This window comes from Arvicanthis niloticus, unplaced genomic scaffold (genome assembly GCF_011762505.2).
Source record: "Arvicanthis niloticus isolate mArvNil1 unplaced genomic scaffold, mArvNil1.pat.X pat_scaffold_1838_arrow_ctg1, whole genome shotgun sequence".
Lineage (NCBI taxonomy): Eukaryota > Metazoa > Chordata > Mammalia > Rodentia > Muridae > Arvicanthis > Arvicanthis niloticus.
The window spans coordinates 7602-13829 of NW_023045721.1; the positions used below are offsets into that span (position 1 = coordinate 7602).

A 6228-nucleotide genomic window follows, 5' to 3' on the forward strand; every position below is an offset into this window, starting at 1 on the left:
AGAGTACAGGATTAATGTAGGAGACTTGTCAGGAAAGCATATCCTTATCATGAGCAAAATGATGCTTATGACAGGAACAGAAATCTTTCTCTTAGTTTTATGCTTTAAAACTTGCAGATAGGCAGGTAGAGACATTTAAGGAAAACTGATCTACATTTGTTACAGTCTTTGTAACCAGGATATTCTGTTTTTTTAAAATTGGGTATTATATTTACATTTCAGATTTTATCTCCTTACCCCACTTCCCCCCACCACCCAGAAGCCTCCTATCCCATCCTTCCTCCTCATGCTTCTATGAGGCTGTGCCTCCACCTACCCCCTCCCCACACCCACCTCCTTACACTCACATCCCCCCCCACTCGGTGTTCAGCCTTCATGGGACCAAAAAATCTCCTCTCCCACTTATGCCTGACAAGGCCATCCTCCCCTACATATACAGCTGGAGTCATGGGTCCCTCCCTAGTGTACCCAGGCTGGTGGTTTAGACCCTGGTGTGATGTTACTAACCCTGCAGAAAGACATTGTAATTACTTTGTCATGATAGTCCAGTTATTGTAGGAGTGCCATGTTTGAAAGAAGATAAAATTTGTTTCTATTCATATAATTTTTTTTCATTGAATAAAGATTGTTTTTTCCTATAAGCAATAAGGTAAAAATCCCATAAAAGTAGTAAACAAGTATTAATAAATGATCCTGAAAGAAATGATTCAGATCCCTTGAGGCTGTAGGAAGGCAGCTTCCGGAATTGTGGCTTGATATAGGCTTTGATGAGGGTCTGGGTAGACATGGGGATGTAGCTCAGTGGTAGAGCACATGCTTTGCATGCATGGGGTCCTGGGTTTGATTCCCGGTGTCTTCACACTTTTACATTTTTCTTGTCATGGACTTTTTTTTTTACATAGGGTGTCACAGCCTGGAAACATTTCCATGGAGACGTCAATAAACCGGTGACTATGATAAAAGAGCTCATCTATGTCCATGACAACAGCGTTCCTCTAGAACCCTGATGACATTTCCACGGAGCTTCCATAGTCTGGGGAGTACAGCATGCTCAAACCTCCAGGAATAGGTTTTTGGTCACAGCTTGACCAAAGCTCTGCTTTCATGCTGGTGGCAGTTGCCTAGAGGATGTGCTTTCTCAGAGTGGTGATAGATAACAAGGGTGAATGAGTTCTGCTTTAAAGAAAAAGAAAGGGAGGGGTGGATGGAGCATTCCTAGGTACTGAGCAGAGAGAGAAGGAGCATTATGGTTGTCATAGTACCTGGGGGTCTTTTGGAGACCTTCAATGGAGACCTAGTTGATGCACCAAGAGAAGCATTCTCTCTTACCAAGATTGTGGGTTCCCAGAGATGAACACTTCAGTCTCCCTGAGGGTGGGAAGACAGATGCAGGGATCCCAGACCAGAGTTGGCTCACTTCTACCTTGGGATTTGTGGCTAGTGAGTCCCCTCCAGAAAGAGAGAGACATAGGGCAGTCTGCCTCTCAGAGGGTGCTGTTCTGTACCATGATGCACAGGTGCCATTTCCGGGAGGGGAAGTGAGGAGGGGGAGATAGGAGAGAACAGAGTGTGTACACTGTGCTCCCAGTATTCCCCTAGTGAAACCGGTATGAGAGGTGGGACATTAGGTGAAAATTCTAAACAATAGTCTATGATGGTCCTGTATAGATGTCTCAGATGATTATTTACATATGCAGTTTGGCTAGAATACTTTCTTTTCCTTTCTTTACTAATTTTTGGTGGTGTTGGGTTTTGTTCCTTTGTTTTTTGTTTTTTTTAAACTTCCAGGTTTGCTTTGTTTTGAGACAGTATCATGGTGTCCTAGCCTGGCTTAGAACTCTAAATGATCCTCCTACCTCAGCTTCGTGGTGATGGGGTTATAACTGTGTAAAACCTATGTGCTTTGGATTAACCAAATTTTAAGAAATTTTAAGTTGTCAGTTATTGTGGTACCCACTCTACCAAGTAACTCTGGTTCTCCTCAGAAGCCCCAGCCATGCTGCTGTCTCCATACCTGACTTGTTAGTGTTGCTAACAAATCCCTTATAAAATGAGCAATCTTACTCAATGCCCCAGTTCACACAACAGCCCATGTGCAACTTTTCACATTTTTCAATTTCTGTTTACTGCTTGACTTTTGGAAGCTTTTTGGCAAGTTCCAGAAAAGTTGCTACTGGATATGAACTGTTCAAACTTTTCCCCTAGTCATGGACTGAAAGCTTCTCATTTTGTAACCAATGGAAACTTTTATATTTTATAGATTTCACCTTCTCCAGTTCTCCAATTTTGGTTTTTCCTTGCTGTTTTGTCTGTGAAATATTCATGTAGCACCACGTGATAGAGACTGTTTTTTTTTTCTGTGTTGTGATATATACTTTATTTGATAACTGTGTACTTCCAAATTTATATTTTAATATTTATTATATTTTATGGGAGTGTTGTATCTTCATGTACACCACCATGCCAGAGGCAACAGATTCCCCTATAGATGGTTGTGAGTCACCATGTGGTTGCTGGCATTTTAATTCAGGACCCATGGAAGAGCAGGCAGTAATCTTAAACACTGTGCCAACTCTCCATGACCAGTATTTATATTTCTGGGTTCGCATATGTGCTTAACTCAGCACTGTTCTCAGACAGACAATCCTTTCTGCATCAAATTGAAATTGCATTCTTATCAAATATCAGTTGTCCAGGATGTCAGGCATAGAACACATGCCCAAAATCCCAGCACCTTGTGGGGTTGTAGCAAAATTATATTCAGGTCTTCTCAACCCAGTCTACACACAAGCTTGATTTGAGCATGGGATTCACTAAGAAATGTTCACTCAAAATAGGCAGTTGTCTATAAAAGTGTGAGTGTAACTATGACTGTTGATTTCAGTCTTTCTGGACTTATCCACCTTGTTCCAATAGCATTCAGGCTTAGTAATCTTACTCCCATATGGAGGTCTCTTTTCAGGCACTGTTCTTCTCTGTCTTTGTTCTGTTTCTTAGCTTCATTCTTCTATACATATATCTGTGAGGTTTGGAATTAGTAAACCCAATTAAAATAAATAGTATTATTCATATTATTGTTGCATTGAACATGTAGAACATTTTTTAAGCAATAGAGATCTTACCAATAATGAATTGTCAGACTGATGAGCATATATTGTGGGGAAGAAATCTCACAGGCGGGGGGGGGGGGAGGGAGTCTGGTGGCGGCAGGGTCCCAGGGTGGTCAGGCATCAGGGTCCGGGACGGTCTTCCCACATCGCCAGCAGAGGATCCCAAATTCACACAGCTGTCGGTGGGCGGGCCAGCGGCTGCATCGCAAGGTTCTAGGGTTCTAAAAGCTGGGAATCAGGCAGAGAGACCATGTGACAAGTGGAGTCCGGTTTTTCAAAGCTTTATTGTTCATGACATGGTTAATGGATGTAAGTGGTACACGTTTCCTTCCCTCCCCCCAAAGGCCAGGGGAGTCTCATTTTATAGGGAAGGAAAAAGGGGAGGGAATAAACTTAATTAGCTACGCCCCTGGCCTTTTGATAATTCATTAATATTTAAATCTCTGGAGGTAGATACTTGTTAATCACGCCCTCTACCTGTGTCCTACTTGACTGAAGGTAACAGGTTAAATAGAGTTACCTAGTCCAAGGCCCAACATCCCACCCTCTTTTCTTTCATAAAAAGAGGGGTGGCACATCACACCACAACATCATATTTTACCACACCACACTATAGCACATCACCACATACCATAGCACACAAGAATGCACCACAACACACAACACACCAGAGAATACCACCGCAAAACACTACAGCACACCACATCACACTATAGTGCACCTCAGCACACCACAGTATACCACTCTACACTACAACATATACATTCTTGCTCCAACCAACACACAGATTGATATAAAGAGGAAATAATATTTGTACATTGTTTATGCATTTTCTTCACTCTTTATGTTGTACTGTCTTCCAAGTGTTTCTCTTTTCCCTCTATAGACTTGTCTCTCTTTTAAGAACTTTCTTTTGTCCTGATTAAAAGTATGTGTCATGTTAACAAACCAGTTTTACTTTGTATTTTGTGTGTTAATTCCCTTAAAGTCCTAAAGAATAATTTATGTACACATAGAAATTCAAGTTGGACAGCTGGTTTATAGCTACATTTGCTGTGGCACATTCTCTGGACTATGTGACTTCTTCAAATAAAGTCTGTGTGTGTGTGTGTCTGTGTGTGTGTGTGTGTGTGTGTGTGTGTGTGTGTGATTTCTAACAGAAACAGGGTACAACTTTTAATGGTTTCAACATGATTTCCTTTAATTCTTTTTTCTGGTGTCTAGATTGACTCCAAAAACTTTGGCATATCTGTTTTTCTATTGTGTGTCTTTTCACACCTAAATGTACCTTTTGCTTTAATGTCACACATTTTATTGTCCTCTCTCTTTCTATCCCCCTCAAATCTTGTCTACCTCTGGTACTGGTCCACTTTCTTCATTCATGACCTGCAAAAACACACATACACCGATACACACGCACACACACATACACACAGTCATCAACACACACACTAAAGCCACACTCACAAGGCACATATAGTTCTTGATTTAATAAATGAGAAACAAGCATGGAGCATTTTACTTTACTGAGTGTGTTTTATCATTGAGCATTTTTAAAGTTTAAGCCCTGAGCTACATTTATTTTTGTATAAGATCACTATTCTTTCGATTCACTTTTTGTCTCATATGAAGTTAATGTTGCTGTGAGAAAAATACAATGGCCAAAAGCAAGTTAGGAATAAAAGGTTTGTTTGGCTTACACTTCCTATCATCACTGTTCACCAACAAAGGAAGTGAGGGCAGATTATCAAATACAGCAGGAACCTGGAGACAGGAGCTGATGCAGAAGCCATAGAGGGATGCAGCTTACTGACTTACTCACATGACTTGTTCAGCCTGCTTTTATATGGAACCCAGGACCACCTTCCATCAATCACTTACTAAGAAAATGCTCTACAGGCCTGCCTACAGCATATTCTTATGGAAGAATATTCTCAGTTGTGACTCTGTCCTCTCTGATGACCCTGCTTTGTGCAAAGATGACACAAAACCAACCATCATGCATGTGTATGTGCTATTTCTGAATTTAGTGTGTATTCTTCTGTGGTTTGGTTTTCTTTTACATAGACTTCTAGCTGGCCTGGAATTCACTATGTAGTGCAGGATGACCCTTGACCATCTTGTGATCTTCCAGTCTCTGCTCTTGATTGTGTAAGTCATTATAGTCACACACTATGCAACTTTTCTTGGAGTTTGATTTTCTAACACACTCACTTTCAGTTTCACATTTAAATAGACACTTTTGTTACAGAGGGGACAATTTGGAGGTCTTTTATTCTTAAGAATAAGCTATCATTTTGCAAAGAAGAGCTCAACAATTAGACATGATGTAAGTTTTGGTAGCTGTCAGGAGACAAGAGGGGGATAGGAGAAATAGAGAAAGCCATCCCTTTGGAGTCAGGGTACAAGAGACCAGGAAGATTCATCAGTTGAGTCAGTAGTTAATTGTGCTAGACGTAAATGATGGGCATGCCTAAGCCCTTCATATAAGAAAGAATTCCAGAGTGCCAGAACAGGCAGGCTCAGGATTCTCACTGGTGTCTGAAAAAAAAAGAAAAGGGAAGAAAAAAACAGACACTTTTGACTTAGAATTTTAAAGAAGATTAAGGAGCAGAGAAGATGGCTTTTATAACTTGCAGATGACTCAACAAGTAAAAGTGCTTGTTTCAAAGGCATGCTTCAAGATCTGAGTTCAGATCACACAAATCATGGAAAAAGCCAGATGTGGCCTCACAATCTATAATCTCAGGATTCCAACAACAAGATGGGTGACAGAGGCATAAGAACTCACTAAAAGCTTTCTTGCCACAAAGCCTGGAGTATATGCTATGTGTAGTATACTACAGCAGCAGAAAAAGAGAATCCCTGACTCTAAAGATTGAGGATAAAACTAAATCTAAACCTAAATTGTCCTGTGATCTCCACACTTGTACCATGCCATTTGCATGCCTATACACACACACACACACACACACACACACACACACACACACACACAGAGAGAGAGAGAGAGAGAGAGAGAGAGAGAGAGAGAGAGAGAGAGAGAGATCATTGAGTTTTAGAGACTATGATTTGTGCTTCCCACAATTATAGTTAACTCTGTCATTCTGGATTTCTG

At 40.8% G+C, this 6228-nt stretch overlaps 1 non-coding gene across 1 annotated transcript; it reads left to right on the top strand.

Annotated features, from left to right (window-relative positions):
- The first annotated feature begins 787 nt into the window (after positions 1-787).
- On the top strand, positions 788-859 carry Trnaa-ugc (transfer RNA alanine (anticodon UGC)). Its single transcript has one exon. It is a non-coding gene; the product is annotated as a tRNA-Ala (tRNA).
- The last annotated feature ends 5369 nt before the right edge of the window (positions 860-6228 follow it).